Raw genomic sequence first — 21,635 nt, forward strand, 5'->3', positions numbered from 1 at the left:
CTAGATGGTGTAATCTTACCCTGAGCATATTATAGGGGAAGATACTGCCATTTATGATGCCACCTTAGCTATAAAGATGTGAATAGCTAATTAATATTCCTCAGAAGAAAGCATCCTATGAATGGCAGAACAGGTAAAATTACTCAGCCTGTGTACCATCTTACCATTAGGTAGACAGGACATATCTGAGAAGTGGCATGCAGATCCAGCAATGACCTAACAACTTTATTATAGGACACAAGCAAGTCATCTTGCAATCAGTACTGAACATCAGGAGGACCCAGTGGAATGAAGGAGCAAATTGGTCAACTATTAGAGTTTAAATTCTTAATTTCCACTAATTAAAGACTGGGGATTGCAAGGGGATTAGAGATACCAAAATCCAAATAAGGTGGTGATCTGATCAAGAGACAAGTTCCACCACCATATCAGAGGTCAAAACATGAAGTTGAAAAACCCAATCAAGAGTGTGACCTAAACTATGAGCAGCAGAGGAAATAACCTAAGTTAAGTCAAAACCATCCACAATAAAGAGGAATTCATTACCAAGTAGCACAGACTCTTCATTGGCTTAGATGTTGAATATTTCCAACAATAAGGCAAGTCTGTGAACTTCTGAAGCAATGTCCTAATATGTGAATAGTAGACAAGTAGGAACCAACAGATTGTTTCTGTACTCATTACAAACACAAAAAAGTTGCCAGCTCCAGCTCTGACCCTAGTCATTCATAATGGTGAGTGACAACAAATAACTACAATTCCCCTGATCCTGTCAATCCTAGAGCACTGTATCACAGAGAACTGTGGAGTCACCATTTCTACAATGAATTAATCAAACCTTTCACTGAGCCAGGTGTCTGTGATAAACACCAGGTCAATATCAAGTCCCAGATCAGAAATAGTAATTGGGTCACTGTAACTGGATCTCCTATCAGATTAAAAATCCCACAGACAGCCAGTACAGCCCAGGCCCCTGACACCAGACCTGTCCATATGACAGCATCCTTGGGTGCATCGATTAAGGTACAAACCTTTCCATTTGATGTTTACCCCAGAGTGATATCTAGTGATTGAAACAACCATCAGAGTATTCAAATGGTCAAGTCCTCACACACTGAGATGCTTCCAGTGCCTCCATGCCATTTCTGTAGCTGGTATATTTGGCAAGGTCAGAAAGTATCAAAAGAAAACTCCTTATGATCACGGTGAACAAAATGTAAGGAAGAGGCCATTGGTGTAATATAGTATTATGGTTGATATAATAACTCCCAACAACAGTTAAAACAGTCTTCTAACTGGAATGACATCTGAAAAGATGTAACAGCAGTATAAAGTCTGAACCAATACAGTGGGGTTACGTAACAAAAACAACAGATCACAACATTGCAGTATAATCAAGGACCCAGACTGAATAATCTTCTTCTGGACCCTAACATAAGCTAGGATCCTTAAATGTATCAGCAGCCAGGAAGAAAATCATATAACAACACAGACACACACACGCACACACACACACACACACACACACACACACACACACACACACACACACACACACACACACACACACACACACTCAAAAACAAAAAAAGACAGGTAATGATCATGCTAACATACAGTGGTCTTTTTAACTATCTGGGAGTTTCTGTTGTTTCTAAAATAAGAAGACAAATCCAGCCATCAATAGGAAATAAGTCATTAAGGGAAAATCAGCTAGCCAGATAAACATGTTTTAAAATAAAAAAGTGGAGTCAAAAGTAGTGAGTGAAGTACTTATATAATAGATGTGCAGTGTTTAAGACCGGAAGAATACAGGATCATAGATGTGTAACTTAAGATGCACGTCTGTTCTTTCCTTCGCTTATAATCCAACATCAGGAATAAATTCACAGCAAATCAGTAAATAAAAGCAATATCTTTGTTGATACATGCAGTAAAAATGAATGTTTTACAAAAATTCAAAGGTGTAGAAAGAGATTTTACCACATCCGAATACTTTGAAATACTAAACATGTAAAAAATTATATGACCTACCTTGCTTGTTCCCCTTTTACTAGGTTAGGGTGTTCTTAAAAGCCGTTTTGGGTCACACTTCAAAACATCTGGTATTTGAATCTATAGCAAGAATGCACTGTTTTGTTCCGGGAAAGAAGAAGGAAGACTAGGAGCCTGTCATAGTTAAAATTCTTTATTTCTAAAGTGAAATTTAAAAATAATTCCAGGCAGATGAGCATAGCTCAGTTTGTTAAAATTAAACATCTGGTACTGATTATTAAAAACAAAACATTAGAAGAATGTAAAACATTTGTGCAACGCCCAGGTGGGAGTGTTAATTGATTGACATTTATCTAAATAAATCTGCAAAAGCTCCAACTTAGTGCCATCTAGGTATACATTTAAGACTAAATTAAGTTAACTTCATTAATTAATAACAAACCAGATACTCAAGTCACACACTTTCTAGTTCTAAATACATTATTAAATCTTATAAACCATATTTTTCATTAGAAACTCAAGTCTGGCTGTGAATGAATGGAACAATGCAAGTGGGGGAAGGAGGGGGTTATAACAGCACATGAATAGAAGCTGCAGGAGCTTTAAAGAGATTGGAGAAGTGGAAGGGGGGGGGGAGTGTAGTGAAACAATAAAAATACATTTTTGTCACTGGTTTAACTTGGTTTGGCCTCTAGAAGGAGGAGTATGTATTCTTATATAATATAAGTTAGATTAAACACTTCTCATCAGTATAGTGGCAACTCAGAAATAAAGAACTAAAGCCAGCTCTGCTCATATGCTTTAGCAAATGCCTCATGAGATCTGCCTGAAAACTTCCCGTGGGAACAAAAATATAGATACAACTTATGAAAGAAAAAATAATAGATAAATATTGGGGGAAATAGATCTGGGAAATTGTAGCTTTAAAGAAGCTGGCGTGAGCTTCTGGTTAAGGTTAGAGCGGGTGCTTGTGGTGGGGTGTAAAGCTGCTATATTTCAAGCTTGAGTGTGACATTATTAAAGGATGGAGTTGAAATGCCAGGTAATATATGATAGAGTTGCTGTGAAGCTAGTCTGCCTTTAAAGAAAGAGAAAACATAGGGATCAGCAATACTGTGTGGGGTCAGCAAGTATAAATTCCTATAAAAATATATTAAAAAAAAAAGTCAACCAAGGTGGCTGCCAGCCGGTGGAAAGAACAGACGTGCATCTTAAGTTACACAAGTGAGGAAAGATAAGATGGTGTGGTACGGTGGTTACAAATGTGTAGCAGTGTCACAGAGGTTTTGATAAAAGTTAACAAACAGGATCTTAAGGATGTAAAAAGGAGGGGAAAAAAATGACACAGCATATGGAAGAAAGTTGATTTAGTAATAATTGTGGTGGTTCAGCTTTCTAAAGTTTAAAATGCACTTAATAGAGATTGTGGTATTACATATGGGCATATGTTCACCATTAGATGGATGTGCCATTCAAGCTCTTTTTTCTCAAGTCTGTCATTTGTATTTTCTTGAACTGGTTCATCTATGATCCTGTCTATGATGAGAAAATGAAAGATGTTGCGACCAGGTTTCTCTCTAGTTTTGCCATTGGGTTGGGGTTTATTCCATGCCGTATACCAGAGTACTGTCTGGCCATCCTGGGTTTTAATTTGTTAATGGTTTTGCCCACATAGAAAGCATTGCAGTGATGGCACTAGAGTCTGTATACTATTTTGTCTGGGCTGCAATTGCCAAACCAGGGGATCTTGAAAGTCTTTTTGTTTGGGCAGTAGAAATATGCTTTATAAAGCATATATTTACAGTAGGTGCAGTCAGGGGGGCTGCAAGGGTAAGTACCTGGTGGTTGTTGGATTAGGTTGCTAATGGGGGGTGCTGTTTTCAATGAAGTCACAAATGTTTTTGCTTCTGCAGGTGGTGAAGGCTGCTATAGTTTGGAGTATCTTCTTGAGTGAAATGTTTTCACTAATGATGCACCAGTTGTCCAGTATTGCCTTCCTAAATTCATGGTAATCAAATTAAAAAGTTAAAGTCGTGTAGATGCTCCATTTTTTATCCTCTTTTTGTTGGATGATTCTTTGGATGTGACATGAGGTGGTGTTTCCTAAAGTTAATGGATGTACATTGTTATGTTTGTTTCTGGTGATAGGGTCAAAGAATTCTGTTATTAGCCTCTTGTTGTAGCATCTAGCTAGAAAATCATTTTCTAGTTGGATAATGTTTCTAGTGAAAGAGGAATGTTCCTTAGTGACCCTGGCTATCCTGAGACCTTGGGACTTGATGACATTTCTCTTGGTTCTAATGGGGTGCATACTATTTCTGTGGAGCAGTAGATTTACCCTTGTGGGTTTCCAGTAAGGATCATTTGACAATTTACCTACTATAGAAGGTTTTGTGATGGTAATATTAAGGAAATTGATAGAAGTTTGACTGTGGGATGTAGTGGACTTAAGAAAGTTGGTGGTCTTTCCTATGTAATCATAAAATTGTTCCAATTTTTGAAGATCACTTTTCCAAATGATTAGAATATCATGAATGTATTTGTAGTAACAACACATTTGTAGTAGGGGGAGGTTTAGATGTTTTCTTTTTCCTATTTTCCAATTCCTGTATTGGCCAGACTTGGAGCCATAGCTACACCCTTAGCAATTCCTCTGGTTTGACGAAAGAAATGGTCCTCGAATCTGAAGTAATTGTTGTTGAGGAGTGTGTGCAGTAATTTGCTGATGGTCTCCAGTTCTTCAGGTAAAGTAGACCATTCTTTTTGGTAGGCTTCAATGACAGCATTAATGCAGTAATTGTGGAGTAATACAGCATAAAGCACTTCTATGTCTACTGTGACTAGCCAAGCAAGTTTGCCGATCTTAAGGTCTTGAATTTTTCTCAGGAGGTCTGAGGTGTCAAGGATGAAGGATTTGTTGTTCTCTGCAAGAGGCGTGATCTGGACTTCAAGATATATTGAGATGGGTTCTGTAATACACCCCCCGCTTGAAATAACTGGTCTGTAGGGTGGGTCAGTGGCATTTTTGTGTGGTTTGGGATTCCCAGAAAAGGTGGGGAGAGTCAGATGTTCAACTGTAAGAAAATTGAGCAGATTGTTACTGATCAGTCTTTCTTTGTGGAGGTTAGTGATCTCGGTGATTAGTTCTTCGTAAGCAGGTTTAATTTTACTGAGGTTGCTCATTTCATAATAGGTGGGGTTGTTGAGCATTTTGAGGATCTTGAGGTTATAAGCTGAGGTGTCAGTGACTAGAATATTCTTGCCTTTGTTAGCTTTCATGACTCTTCTGGTTTTATCTTTGTTTAAGTTTTTCAGGGCTTCAAGTTCTTCTTTGTTAGTGTTGTAGTATTTTTTTAGTTGTGGGATTCTGCAGGATTCTTCTAATGTCTGCTTTGTATCGATTTTCTAGGCAGCGATGATAGGATAGGGTGCGGGGAGGACAAAAATTGCTTGGTTTCTTCCATCTGCAGACTGTAATTATGTCATTGGTGGTGGGGTCTATTGGTTTATTGCAAAAATTAATTCTTGAGTTTCAGTTTGCTGGTAAACAATTTTAGGTCAATTAGTATATGGATTAGGTTGCTCCTATGTTGTGGTATAAACAAGACTCATTTTTGTAATATACTTGATTCTGCTTTGCTGAGAGGTTTCTTAGAATGGCTCCAGATGATATTTATTTGTGGCGGTGGTTTTGGTTCCTCTTTCCTGTTGTGTTGTGAGATCTCTCTTGCTTTGCAACCTTCTGTCTCTCTGATGTGGGTTGCTCTTTGGGGATACATCTGAATACTTGTCATAACAACAATAAAATCCAACATACTTGATTCAAATCACACCAAACTACACAAGACAGGCTCACACAGGCTCACAGATAGATGGAGAGACAGACTGACTAATCGTTCAGACAGACACACTCAAATTCTCATAACACTAGACCCAACCTCTTACTTAACTCGTACTCTAAACCTTACCTGCTTATACTCACACACATACACTAAATCTAACCCCTTATGTAAACTTACCGTAACACAGAAACACTTGCTGTCATGTGCTGAGCTCATACACAGACACACACACACACACACACACACACACACACACACACACACACACACACACACACACACACACACACACACACACACTCACACACACACACACACACACACACACACACACACACACACACACACACACACACACACACACTCACACACACACACACACACACACACACACACACACACACACACACACACACACACACACACACACACACTTCCCAGATATGCAGAGAAGGTAGCACTTGCACAGATGACTGTAGACTGTAGATAATGGGAAGGAGGGAAAAACTAGAGCAAGCTATAACCACAGGATGTTGTGTCATTGCAGTTTGAGCTGTAATTTGGAGGTAGACTGAGGTCAGTTTGATGACATTAAGGTGAAATGGCTCTTTTGCTGCAGTAATGAACAGTAGTATTAGCAGTAAACTATCAGGATCAGGTCATTAGACAGCTCTCTATACTAACTGTGTACCCTGAAACAGCAATTAGACTGGTCTTGTGTTAGGTTATATTATAGTGGTTTGACTTCCAGTTTCCCCAGCTTAAACATAATAAGCCAGTCCAGGCTGTATGCCATTGCTTATAAGTCCATAACTGCCTGGGCAGTAACAGCCTGGATTTCTATATGTAAAAGACAAAAAAAAAATCTAAAATAAAAGACTACCTATTTATCAGGTAATGATTATCAGCAGTGGCTCACACACCGCCTCCCACATTTAGTACACAATTTGTACCCAGTCTCCAAATGTTGCCTCTCCGATTCTGGACAATATCTCCAAGAGGTGCCTTCCCCATCCTAGACAATAACAGCTATTCAATTCAATAATGATTAGTGTATGAGATTACGAAAGTCATCACTCAGCAATTATAAATTGTGACGTGGGTTTTTTTTGTCTGTCAGTCCTTTTCCTGTAGCCACCATCTTTCTCATTTTCAAACACATTTAAATTAGAGAGACCTGCAATTCAATAAATGACATCTTCTGGAATACATTTCCTGATTCCCAGCTCCCCAAAGTATGGGGATTCATTTGCATTCACACCCTTTTTCACCCTTGTAAACTCTTTTTCTCACAACTGAGCAACAACAGAGTTATTTTCTGCTGTCTAGGCAATTAGTTTACACATGGATTAATATATGCATATATCCCTCTCCTTTTACAGACAACTTACTCACTGCTAGACCTATCATGGCAAAGTTAAGCCAGCCAGGGGCTACGTCATTCTTCAGTAAACTCCTATTTTCCTGTCACCACTCTCACGCCTCCTGCTACTCCTACTGAATGCTATTCTCTCCTGCACTTCTTACCCGTTCTGTGACTTCTTGACTACTTTTCCCTACTGAATTTCCTTTCTGCCTAACTTCGGTCTGCTTCTTATACCTGTTTTCTTACTTCTGCTTTCCCTGAAATGCTGTATACCAGTCTGACTCCTGTAGATTTACCCTCCATCTATCTCTCTCTTTACTCCTTTACCTGCCCCTGTCTGTCTGCCTTTGCTTCTTCCCCCATGACAACTTTCCCAGGTGCTATTCTCCATTTTAGTTTTTCCACCCATCTAAGTTCTTGTTTCACACTGGTCTCCCTGCTTGCCTTTGTTGTTGGCCTATCTGCTGTCCCACTTGCCTGCAGACCTCTGACTATACTGGCTAATATTTGCCTAGGCACATCTGTCTTTTCCTCTTCTCTTTCTATCCTCTCCCAGCCAGTCCTCCCTGCTGCTCCTTCCTCTGTACAGCCTCAGTGCACCTCCACTTTGCCTAGCCATCAATGAATCTCCATCAAAGTACTGCAATAACCCCGTCCATCTCAAAGCTCTTTCAGCCATCCCCCTGACCAACATCTGGAGCATTTCACCTCTCTCTCGCTCTCTCTCTCACTCTCTCACTCTCTCTCGGTCTCTCTCTCTCCTCTCTCTCTTCTCTCTCTCTCTCTCTCTCTCTCTCACTGTCTCTCTCTCTCTTGCTCTCTCTCGCTATCTCTCTCTCTCTCACACTGTCTCTCTCCTCTCTCTCTTCTCTCTCTCTCTCGCTATCTCTCTCTCCCTCTTGCTCTCTCTCTCTCTCTCTCTCTCTCGCTCTCTCGCTCTCTCTCGCTCTCTCTCACTCTCTCTCTCTCTCGCTGTCTCTCTCTAGCTCTCTCGCTCTCTCTCACTCTCTTGTTCTCGCTCTCTCACTCTCTCGCTCTCTCTCTCTCAGATTCTCTCCTCTCTCTCTTCTCTCTCTCTCTCCTCTCTCTCGCTATCTCTCTCTCCCTCTTGCTCTCTCTCTCGCTCTCTCGCTCTCTCTCGCTCTCTCACTCTCTCGTTCTCTCTCGCTCTCTCTCACTCTCTCTCTCTCTCTCGCTCTCTCGCTGTCTCTCTCTAGCTCTCTCACTCTCTCTCACTCTCTCTCTTGTTCTCGCTCTCTCACTCTCTCGCTCTCTCTCTCTCAGATTCTCTCCTCTCTCTCTCTCTCTCTCTCTCTCTCTCTCTCGCTCTTCCTCTTTCTCCTTGTTTCCTTTACCCTTTCCAGGTCTTCTTTTTCTTCCTTCCTTATTATTTTTTGTTCTTCTGGTCTGATGGTCAAGAGTAAACATTCTGATCAACTTGAGAAACATTATCTGTCTGTGTAATAAAGACACCTCTAGAAATGTTTTTAGGGTAGCATCAAAGTATTCTTCTGAATGTTGATTTTTTTCATATTTGTAGGGCATTTGCTGATTAGCTCATTAGTTCTATCCATGTGCACTCATGGTCTGTTATACTATACTTTAATTGTTATAGGTCTTTGATCAAAATATTATACTCCTATACAATATCTCCTTTTGCACAATTCAACTTAGCTTGTTGTTGAAAAGGGCCATTGTGCCAGTACAGTCTACCTACCCAATTAACAAACAAGCAAACAAACAGCAGCAGCACCCTTTTTAGAGCTTTTTAGGTTGACTGGGTTGAGAACAGCAATGTGGCATCTATGTGTAGAAACTTTCTGAATACATGAAACTGACTGAATGACTGAATGACCTGTGTACTACTTCATACTCGCCACTTTGTAGTCCATACGCTTGCATCCTGATTCCTTGTGGTGTTCCTCTCATCCTGCCTACAAAATAAAAGGATTACATTCAGATAAAAGTGAATTTATGAGTTGTGTTCCTGGTAACAGGTATTTTAGCTGTGGTCCTGTTATCTACTTCAAATCCTTATTTCTCTGAATAAAACTGTAATGGTTCGACTCCGTAAACCACGAATTATAATGTTTCCTACTAAGACCTACTACTGAACTTTTTCTTACAATTTTGAAAGCATTTCTTACAATACCTGTCATAACACCATGCCTCACATTTAGGCAGTTTCAAAGTGCAGAGTAACCACTGCCTTGACAATCTGGTATATGTGGCAACAGGTCCCTGTTGTAGGACTAGCTACAGCTCAGCCACTATCCCATTATGCATTTGGGCTGCTCCACCTTCTCCATCTCTGTGGGTTGATAATGTACAGTGACACAATATGCCCTTGTACGATAATGTTAAAGGAAAAAGAATCTGCAGCATATCGCAGGACTCTTCATTTTGGGCTGCTTCTGAGTAGCTTCTACATCACAGCAGTGAAATGGTCCACGTCAGAGTCCACCGCCTCCAGATTAGGACAGTAGAATGATGGCAGGACCAGTGCAACTTTGTACCAGCTGGTTCCCAGCAAGTCAGGTCCTTCCAGATCTACATTCCTAGTGTAATAGATGGAAATGTAACATCAACACTGTAATACTCAGCAAGCAGAAAGGAGATATTTTCTCTCTCTGTAGATTTTATAATCTTAAGATCTGGGCCAATACGTCTTAAACTTAGAGGTCAAATCAAATCAAATGTTACTGATAAAGCACCTTTTGCAGACATAAGGATATGTATTATTAAAATGGTATTCAGTATATAATAAAGCAAACTGCAGTAAAGTAATCAAGGCAATTAAATTCAGGTGAAAAGATGTTTAATTAAGGAAAAATATCTGATAACACAAGTATGCTTTAGATGATTTGCAATACTGCAGAAATTTTTGGCCCATTCATCTATTTCAGAACTTAATTCTGCTGGTGACCCTGCCTCACAGTTTTGCACAGCATATCCAGACCAGCAGCATTTGGTTTGCGTCTAGATATTGTTTATGGTGCTTGTGTCAGATTTCTCTGTTCTTTTCATTCAGTGGCCACCTTTCTTTTTCTACTTCTGTTAATAGCCGCTAAGTTTATACTGGTCAGCCATATCTTTTGCCAGTCATTTTCTATTTTTGTGATGTAATAGATAGAGTCATGCATACTTTCATACTTATCTGCAGCCATCATACCGGTCAACCTCTTAGCGCAAGAAATCAGGACAAAGGCAAATAAAATGGAAGAACAACGTCCCAAAAATAGGGACAGATTTTAAATACTGCTTTTATAAAATTAGAAAGTTAATAGAATAACAGATTTTTCATTATCTCTCATTATTTAGTGACTTCAGAAAACCACAAATTTTATGAAGAACAGACCAAAAATATGAGGCAAAAACCTGGACTTCTGCGAAAATCTGGACAGTTGAGAGGTACGTCATGCATAGCAATGGTACTGGCAGTAAATAGCCAAGCAGTCTTAACATATTGTTTATGTGGTAGGAGGAGCCCTATGAACAGCTTACTGGTCTCATGACACACTGTATGCAATATATGCCACTGACCCCTCTCACCTTCCTATGAAAGACAAAATAGTGGATTTTATTGATCAGTGTAAATTTGCAGTTCAGAAACCATAGCACTAAGTAGCAAAAAGGTTCCAGTAAAAAATAACAATTAATTGCCTTCAGAACATACCAAGTATAAATTAGTAATATCCTTTCCATCATTTGGACAGTAACTGTTTACTATACCTGAGAAGGGTCTATATTAGTTCATTGATTTCTAATTACAGCGAACAGCTGTTCATTGAATCAAAATCACCAAAAGGCTGTTCATCGAATGTTCACATCAGCGAACATTTTTCCAGGGAAGGAAATGACTTTGCCAACATATGGAAATGAGTCCTTTTCCCCACTGTAGTGCGATCTTGGAGTTGTTATATATAAGTAGGGCCCCCACATTGGGGGGATGTGGCGTGTAGCCTCCCACTTTGGTGAGTTTGATGTAGTGTGTTACATACATACTGAATACAGATAACAGCAATGGATATCCTCTTTAGTTAGTACAGTGCTATCCTTCATACTAGTATGCAGACTCTTGGCTTACTTAAAATATTCTTGAAAGGCAGACTTCTAGACAAAGGATACTGCTGGGATGATCAGTTTACATTGAAGATAACCTACCAGTGCCAGGGCTGGCTACCACTTATGTGACTGATGGGCTAAGTGACAGCAGCACTTTATGCAGGGAAAACTGAGTATCCTGGATCTACTTTTCTTTCATGAGTGGGAGGTCCATGCATTCAGTACTTGATGGAACTCTTACAAAAACCAGCAGACTACCAGTAACTATACCTTACCATGCCTGGGCTGTATGCTGGATGTTGCCACCGTTGACATGGTTGCAGCTGTGCAGACTACACTCTCCTAATGCTGTATGCTGGATGATGGCACAGTTAACATGGCTGCAGCTGTGCAGACTATACTCTCCTAAGGCTGTATGCTAGATGTTGGCACAGCTGACATGGTTGCAGCTCTGCAGACTACACTCTCCTAAGGCTGTACGCTAGATGTTGGCACAGTTGACAAGGTTGCAGTTGTGCAGACTACACTCTCCTAAGGCTGTATAATGGATGTTGGCACCATTGACATGGTTGCAGCTGTGCAGACTACACTCTCCTTAAGCTTAATGTAAGCAGCATATGCCCATTGTGTACTCTGTCCCACTGAGTCCATGATAAAAACTCTCCTGGGACTTTGGACTTTGGCCATATTCCTCTTTGGGGGTGGGCACAATGAATAACTGCCCTTATGGGTATCCTCTTCTCATACAGGGAAAGGACTGTATAGGTAAGCTGGCTTCAGACTGGGACAATAATTAATTAATTAAGGGCACACACACACACACACACACACACACACACACACACACACACACACACACGCACACACCTATGTGAAAGAAGTGTATGTTATTCAAAAGTTAATCTAACATCACACAAACCCAGAGTAAGCAGAACACGTGTATAAGTCACATGTTCTCCTATAGAAGTGGTACTCTGTGAAATGCCAAGGATAGTAAAAAGGCATGTGTATGTCAGGAGGAATTAAACACAATGCATTCATCAAAAGCTAACTGTGAAGAGATGAGCTATTCTTCTTCTTTTCCTGGTTAGGGGTCACCATAGCGGATCACCGGTCCGCTCATGATTGGCAGTGGAGTTTTTATGGTGTCAAGTTGCCAGCCTGGCGCCCAACCTTCCACTGAAGGCACACACACATGCACTCACACCTAGGGCCAATTTAGAGTGTCCAAACCACCTACAGCATGTCTTTGGGATGTGGGAAGAAACCATTAGAAACCCATGCAACCACAGGGAGGGCATGCAGACTCTGCACAGAAAGCACCCCAGCCGAGGATCGAACTGGAGAGCCTCTTGCTGGGAGGTGGCAACACTAACCACTACACCACTGCGGCCATCCCAGTTTAAGAGAGGCAATCTCTGAATAAAGGAATGAATGAATGAATAATTGGAGGTGAGTAAAGGTGCTCCTGAAAATGAAGAAAAAATGTTACTGTTATTTTATTAACTTTCTGCTTAAAGGTATAGAAAAATCATTCTCTGTAAAAAAAAAATACTTAAGACATCAGGAAATGAGGAGAGAAAAGTGAATAACTGTAGCACTGCATTAACTGTGAAGTTCATAACCTCCCCCACCTAAAAAATTTAAAATGCTATGGTATGTGCATATTAGGCAAAATCCCTGCTGGTTACATACTTTTGCTACTATGGAGTTTGATTCCTTTCTTCACTGACAAGCAGGATGCAGTATAAACAGTAAACATGTGAGCCAGAATGCATACTGAGTTATCAGGTTGTTAGTAGCCCTAGAAAAATACAGCTTTGGCAGGTAGCAGCCATCAAACAACTGCATTAGTAGCCATTATTGGCATTTCACACTGCTTGCAGATGTGTTAAGTGTTGTATATTGACTAAACACGCAGGTTGGAACATGGGCTATTGATTTCCTGCAAAGGCTGAAAGGATGGAGTCCTTCTTGAAAAATGTTTCTTGAACAGGACTGCTCCCAGAGCAAAGCGCTCATAGGAACCAATACAGAAGGCTCAGAATTTATACTCTATTCAGAGTAAGGAGACATCTTGTAAAGAAATCACAGCTGGTTATTTTTTTTTTAAATAAACTATCCGGTATGCTAAATTAGTCTAGGAGTTTAACCAAAACAGTTAAAAGTACAGTGATCAAATAAATAGTGGAACATTCCTTGCAGCTAAATAGAATAACACTGGCATTAGGTGAACAATAAAGCACTTAATGAATGAGGCGGTGACAGTTTGATCATATAAGTGTGCAATACAATTCTCTGACGTTTAATAGCTGTCTATTGGGTTACTGAAACAGAAGATCTCTACACAGGAAAGTGTGATGCGTTTTATTATTGAATTAGGAGCGTTACTGTTTTCAATCATAAGAGAATTTATTGCATTTTTCTTCACTGTAATTAGGAACGTTTTCAGCAATAAACACATTTTCAGAATTTAAATAAATGGCATGCAAAGTGAGTACAACTTCAATGGTAATCCAGATTTTTCTTTTGTTTTACTCACTTATTTTACTAGGAACTCTGGTTAAGTGAATTGTGAGAAATATATTATTTCAAATGGAAAATGAGGGAATCAAACTTGGGACCACAGATTAAAGCATCACCAACATTCTGTAAGTCTGAAAAACAGCAAGCAGAAGCAGACAAGAAAATATACAAAATGCTTGAGGGCCTGACTGTGAATATAAATGTTACTGAAATTAAAATACTGATATATGGAAGTCTGACCATATTCTCTTACAAACAAAACAGAAGAATACAAAATGTGCCTCCAAATTAAAAATTACCAGTGAATTAAACAGTATGATTTTGAACACCAATGTCTTAACATCATGTCAAGTGTTTATAAATAAATAATATGATTTACAATAAAAAAGTAAAAAAATGGGCAAACTGTGTTTATACAAATTTACGTGTCAGTAGTTGCACTGCATTGCTTGAGTTATAGACAAAATAATTAAAAGAAGCAAAACAAATCATTTTATTTGGAGCTCTGACAAGAACTGTAGTAAGTTGTGTCTTACTGTATAATCCCATCACTTCCTGGAAGGACCAAGGTACAAAGCAGGGCTTAAAGTGTTGACCTCCCCAAAAATTATGTTATTGTACTCTGGAATGTCTTATTGCTTTTATGTAGTGAGTCGGTAACTATGGCACTGATCTACAGACAGTGAAATTATTTTGTAATATCAGTATGCCAGATACTCAACAACCATTCATTCATTCATTCATTCTCTGAGACCTACTCTGTCCTATTCAGGGTCACAAGTTCCAACAGTTTGCATATTTTATTGTATCATTTGAATTTAACAGCGTTTTTGAGTTACAAAATATTTTTGCCTTCATCTATCCCCTGAGCTACTGCATTTTAAGGCAGGGATGCAAACACCTTTTGTAAATGTATTCAGAGATATGCAATGTTTCCAATAAAATCTACATTTACTGTTGGTACAAATGAAGTTTGCCTAAATGCCTGTTAGAAACATACAATAGAAACATTTATAAGTTTAAATGCAAGCTAATGTAAAGCATTAAAACTTGACAAATTAATAACAGCTTTGCAAACAAAAGCCTCAGGAAACTTAATTTGTATGACTCTCATGCTGAAAGAAAACCAAAGATGCAATGAAGAATTCAGAAATATTAGGGTAAACAAGTATTTTTAACATTAAAGTTTTGCCTTGTTTCATATCCTTTCTATCAGTCTGTGACCTGAATTTGTATATGAAGGTACTTATGAATAAGATTAGGACATTGGTTTTTTTCATTTCTATACTAAGATTAAGAAAATGATTAATAAATTATGGATACTAATATGCAAGTCAAAAAATATTAAACAGAACCCAGATATGCACCTGAATTTCTCCAGCCTGCAGCAAAATGGGCTTGATAGCTTAGTGAATTTTCAGTTGCTCCAGATGATTTTTGTGGTTTGTAGAAGGGGATCTAAGGGAGTAAATGTCAGTTAGTGTTGCAGCTTTAAATGGGATTTAATGGGATAGTGAGAAAATGAAACAGAATGATGAAGGGGTCTTACAGCTAGTATATCAGGATTCATTTTCAGCATGGGCCATTTTAGTGTGGCACAGTTCTTATATAACAGTCAACAACCAGGTAAGTTTCACTCTACATTTTTAGGTAGCAGCAGCAGGTATCACATCATGCAAACTGATGAAAGGTTGGTCAGACACATCTGTAGTCATTCTTTCTCTTATTGCGAAAGAAAAGGAAATCCCAGGAGAATTCTATTACTGCACGCTTTATTGTTTAAAACACAAGTAAAATAAACGCTATTGAAATCATGCGTTTATGTCTTCACAAAGACTTCCCCAGATCAACAACCAGGTAAGTTTCACTCTACATTTTTAGGTAGCAGCAGCAGGTATCACATCATGCAAACTGATGAAAGGTTGGTCAGACACATCTGTAGTCATTCTTTCTCTTATTGATCATTTGCACATTCAATATAAGCACAGATGAAAACTGAGGTGTGATTATTGAGATTCCGTGACCACGAACAGGACTTTGAGTAATAGTAGACAGCTTTTCAAGTTACAGGACAATTGTAGTAATCAGTATACAATGTAACAAAGCAGAAAATGCAGCACAACTAAATGCCATCAGCTAGCAGTTAATGGGAGGAGGAACAAATTAATGCAACTGTAAAAGTAAAACAAAAAACACAAAAACTATACAAGTAAGAGGAAGAAGCAGAAGGGAAAATCAAGAATCAGAGACTACATTTCAAATGATGTAAGTGCTTTTGTCCATATTTATTAAAACAAACTTGATCAGACAAGAACAAAGTAAAGAACACAGTTTAAATAGTCCTCCATTAAATCATGTGACCCAAAAGGAAATTACATCACTGAAACAATTCTTTAGAAACATCACCATCTTGTGGTTCAAATACTGAACTACAACTAAATAAACCATTCATAAAAGTGCCTAGATACTATATAATATGATAGAACAGAATACACATTAAATTGAAATACAACCATAAAAAACATACCATATAAACACTTAACACCAATGTTGACTATTCTGTTCGAGAATGAAATTTCCCCTATTTCTATTATCTATATCCTATCTGTGAGTCAGCTGGCAATCCAGTGGGTGACACAGGGGTTTATTTCCAGTTTATTCACTTTTCTACTTTGCCTAAGTGGGGAAATGTGTCAAAAACTTTGGCCAGGTCGAGGTATGTGGTGTGTACTATTTTGCCTTCATCCATTGCTTTGGTGACCTTTTAAAAAAAATCCACTAGATTAAGTACGCATGACCTGCCTTTTATGAATCCAAACTGAGATGGGCCCAGTGTCTGGAGGCTCCCTATGTCCTGATTGATTAATTCCATGATAACTCTTTCCATGGCTTTGCATATGATATTGTAATAACCCATCGCTGCAGTATTTTCAGTATTTGATAGCACTTTTAGGACTTGGTCTTGTGTGATAGCTGGAGGTGAGGCTGTTTCAGCTGTATCTTGAGGGACAGATGGAGATGAGAGAGGGGTAAAGTTACATTTAAATTTATCAGTCACTAGGTTAGCTATGTCTTCAGCATCAGTGTAGGGAACATCATTCACAATCAGCTCAGTGGCTCAGCACATTGCTACATTGTGATTTTGAGATTATGTACATAACTAAAAATGCCTTGTCATTGTCTTTGGCTTTGGTAGAAATTTTATCCCCAAACTTGGCTTTAGTGGATTTTATTAAGCTCCTGAGTTAATTGTTTATTTCAGTGACAAGGGCTCTAACATTCTGGGAATTACTCTTTTTACTTTTGGTTAAACTTATTTTCATTTCGTTATAGGGCGGCCATGGTGGTGCAGTGGTTAGCATTGTCGTCTCACAGCAAGAGGTTCTCCGGTTTGATTCTCGGCTGGGGTGCCTTCTGTGCTGAGTCTGCATGTCCTCACTGTGGTTGCGTGGGTTTCCTCTGGGTGCTCCGGTTTCCTCCCACACCCAAAGACATGCTGTAGGTGGATTGGACACTCCAAATTGGCCCTAGGTGTGAGTGTGTGCATGTGTGTGCCTGGGGTGCCTTCTGTGCAGAGTCTGCATGTCCTCTCTGTGGTTGCATGGGTTTCCTCTGGGTGCTCCGGTTTCCTCCCACATCCAAAAGACATGCTGTAGGTGGATTGGACACTCCAAATTGGCCCTAGGTGTGAGTGTGTGCATGTGTGTGCCTTCTGTGGAAGGATGGGCACCGGGCTGGCACCTCGGCACTGTAAAAACTCCACTGCCAATCATGAGTGGACAGGTGATCTGCTGTGGCAACTCCTAACCGGGGAAAAGCTGAAAGAAGAAGAAGATAAAGCTTATTGATATTATGGTTCCACTGTGTGGATTTTTCTGGGGTTTGCCCTGCACTTGTTCCTACAGGCTACAGCTGCATCTATGCATCTGTTTACATGTGTGATGTGGGTATAGTGTGCTGGTGTACATTTCTGTGTATTTGGTGGACTTAAATGTGTTTGATGTGGATTTGAAGCTTGCTAATGCATCACTTAGGAGTAGGGAGTTTGTCTTAAAAGAAATGTCTAAGGGTACCTTGGGTGGAAATGATCTCTGGTTTCAGTTTTATGTTGAAGGAGACTGCTTTATGGTTAGACCTAACAAGAGACGAAGATACACAAGGGATGGTGCAAAATGTTCAAATATTAGTAAGGCCAAGACCCAAGATGTTATTCCTCCTTGTGGGTACTCTGACTCATTGTTCCAAGACATTTGCACTGACAAAGTTCAAGAATCTGTGTGCATATGTGGGTTTCCTAGTCTATAGTTCAATAGTATAGATCACCTAGGAAAATATTATTGGGTTTAATACTGAATGATTCTAGTTCCTGTAGCCAGATGTTGTGGCTTTCTTTTGCCATAGAGGGAGTTGTATAGCTAGCTAATATAAGTTATGGGACCTTTCTGATGGTTATTTGGACATGAAGAAGCTCGAGTGCAACATGCTGCTTTAGTAGCCTTGATGTGAGTCTCTTCTAGATGAAGACTGATACATCCCCATCTTTTTTCCGTCCTACTCAATAGCTGGTCTAAATGTGTGGAAAGTGTTATAGCCCTGCACAACTGGAGTGTGCTCCGCTATTTTAAGCCATGTCTCAGTCACTACAAAGACGTCAATGTCTTCCAGGGTGTGAAGGCCTTGTAGGGAGTGGAGTTTCTTATTCAGGCTCCTAGCATTGATCAGTAACATGTTCATATTTTCATTTGCTTGTTTCATTATGTTGGTAGGTTTATTAGGTTGGCATTGCCTAAAAAAGGCACTATGGGGTGGACAGTGTCATTGCCAATAATCTAAACCTTAGAGGGGACAAATGCAGGCCATCCTTGGCAAAGCAACATGGTCTGTCCATCGTATCCTCCCAGACTGACAAATATTGGACTCCTTTGAATGACACCAAAAACTAAGCCAGTTATTTAATTCAATTTCATGTCATGGCATCATCCTTGGAGAAGGTATAATGCTGCTCCTTGCTAGGCTTACACCTGCCTTAGACATATAGTCTGAGAACTCTCTCATGTTTCTCTTCATATAATCCAGGAAGATACACCTCAAGTAATAAACACCATCATGAACTATGACAGAGTCATACTGGCACTTCTTGTTCAAGGACATTAGCGCATGCATGATCTGATGGATCCTGGCACTAGATAAACAACTAACCATCACTCTTTCCTTGCACAGCCTGATATGAGGCACATCTGTTTGTCTTACAATGGAGTCACCTATAACAAGAATGTTTGGTTGGGTCAATGCCTGCCTTATATGCTCTGCATCTGTGACTTTTGGACTCCTTGTGCTATGTGAGGAATTAGGCTTAATATTTGAGTATGCTTTGTGCCTGTGTTGTGTTTGGAGGTCTGTGAGGTTTAGACAAGTTAATCATAAGAGCCTCAGCATATGATGGATTATGTGTCCTGGAATGGCCTCGGAGAGGTGTGAATGTGTGGTTCACTGCTGACACTTTTGGAGTCTGGGTTTGCTGTGTGTGAGATTTTTGCCTCCAAGGACATTATATAAGTTCATCTCTCACACTCTGTGTTACACTGTTGTAATAGATGATTGTCAGACAGTTTGAGGCAGTTCTTGCACTGTCCCAAGATAACCATCTCAGTCAGGCTGGCAAGAAAAGATGTGGGGAAATGCTGGTCCATGATATCTATAGGAATGACTCTGGCAGTAGTGGTAACTATAGCCGCTTGGAGTTTGGTTTTAGAATAGTGTTTGGGTGGACCTGCTACCGAATATTCAAATTTCAATACAAAATAAAACAACTAGCCTGAAGCATTCTGCCACCAGCAAGAACCAGTAAACTTAATTAAAGTATAAAAAAAACACCTCACTAATTTGATACTAAAATTAGTAGCTATACCCAAAATATTAACAAATTTTAACAAAGGTGTTTTAGTCTGGTGAATAGTTTATGGGGACAGAGTTTGCAAAATGATACTTATGTGCTTATTGTCAACAGCCAGTAAACAAGGATAGGGAAGGGATTATGTTGTCAAATTATCATAAGGGGCAGACAGAAATAGATACCTGGGGTTTAAGAACACAACTACAACAAGGATGGTGGAAGAGAAAAACAATTAGACCCTTAGTTCTGAGCTGAATGACCTGGAACTGCCTCAATGCAAATACAAGTCCTGAACTAGCCTGACATACACTCATAGGTTCATAGGTTCATAGGTGTTACTAAGCTAATGGCCCTGGAGCTTTGACAAGCCTAGCCCATAGGATTACCCTGGTATCGTGCCACCCGACCTTAGTTCCCAGTGCCTCTGTCAAGTAGAGCCACTGGAGTGATCCCTGGGGTGAATTTTCTATTTCCAATCCACTCATTAATATTTCTCTTGAAGAGGGTCAGTGAGGTGCTCTGTTTGACATGTATGGGAAGTCTATTCCACAGCATGTGCAGTCTCTGGGTTATGAACCTGTCCCTCCAGCATGTTCTGTTAATTGTGGTAATGAGGCTGAGGTCTCCGGAGCATGTGATGTGGAGGGACTGGGATTTCTTTAGATGTAGCATTTCTTACAGAGCTGGGTCAGACATGGCTTTGTAAGTCAGGCAGAGATCGCCTCTAAGCAGGAGACATGAGACAGAATAGTTGGAGTTTTTTTAGTCTGTCCATATAGGACAAATGTTTAAGGCCTAGGATCCTCTTTGTGAGGTACTTTTGTGGCCTCTCCAGTTGTTGCAGGTGTTTAGTGAGGTACATGCCAAATGGGGCATTGTACTCAATGATTGGCCTAATGAGTAGAGGGAGACAATGACCTCATTCTTCCTGGATGCAAAACCCTTAGTAATGAGATGCGCCACATAGAAGCACTTTCTGACCATAGTGGCAATGTGGTGATCAAAAGAAAGGTTGCTGTCAAACTGTGTTTCCAGATCTCTTATAACACCTTCTGTGTTCAGTGGTCTACCATTGATGTGGTAATTCATGGGAACTGGGTTTTTCCCAAAGGGAATGACGACACATTTTTTGGCATTGAGCTTAAGACCGTGGTTCTGACACCAGTCGTTGGTCTCAGTGAGGCCTTTCTGTAGGATGTCAACATCACTCGGGAGTTAATAATAGCTCCCAGTTTGCAATCATCTGCAAACTTTGTCAGCCAGAGTCCGTTCGTGTTGACCTGGACTTCAGAGAAGTAGATACCAAACAGGAGAGGATCCAGGACTGAACCCTGTGGGACTCCACTCGTGACTGGTCAGCAGTCTGACTTGGAGTCAGCTACTTTCACACTGTGGGTTCTACCTGTGAGCTAGTTTGCAACCCACCTAGTGATATAGGGGTTGATGCCTAGCTTAGTGAGTTTTTCTATGATTCCTGAATGGGGAATGGTATCAAAGGCCTTGGCCAGATCAGGGTAGGCTGTATGAACCACCTTGCCTTCATCCACAGCTCTGGTGACTGACTCAAAGAAGTTGACAAATTTGAGCAGGCATGATCTACCCTTCACAAAACCAAACTGTGTGGGATCCAGAGTTTGGAGATACCCTATATCCTTGTTTATTAGCTCCATGATGATGCGTTCCATATGTTTGCATATCAGACTCATCAGACTAATAGGGCGATAGTTCCCAGGGTCTATAGTCACTCCTCCTTTGTGGAGATGGATGACTGTAGCAGTGCGCCATTCAGTAGGGGCAAAGCCTGAGGTGAGGCTGTGATTAAACAGGGCATACAGGTGAGGTGCTAGTTCACTCTGCAGCTCATGTAGAACACAGCCAGGGATATTGTCAGGTCCCATAGAAGCTGTATTCTTGGCCTTGGACAGTGCTGTTTTAACCTGTGCAGCAG

This window comes from Protopterus annectens, chromosome 8.part1, assembly GCF_019279795.1.
Source record: "Protopterus annectens isolate FY-2018-M chromosome 8.part1, PAN1.0, whole genome shotgun sequence".
NCBI lineage: Eukaryota > Metazoa > Chordata > Ceratodontiformes > Protopteridae > Protopterus > Protopterus annectens.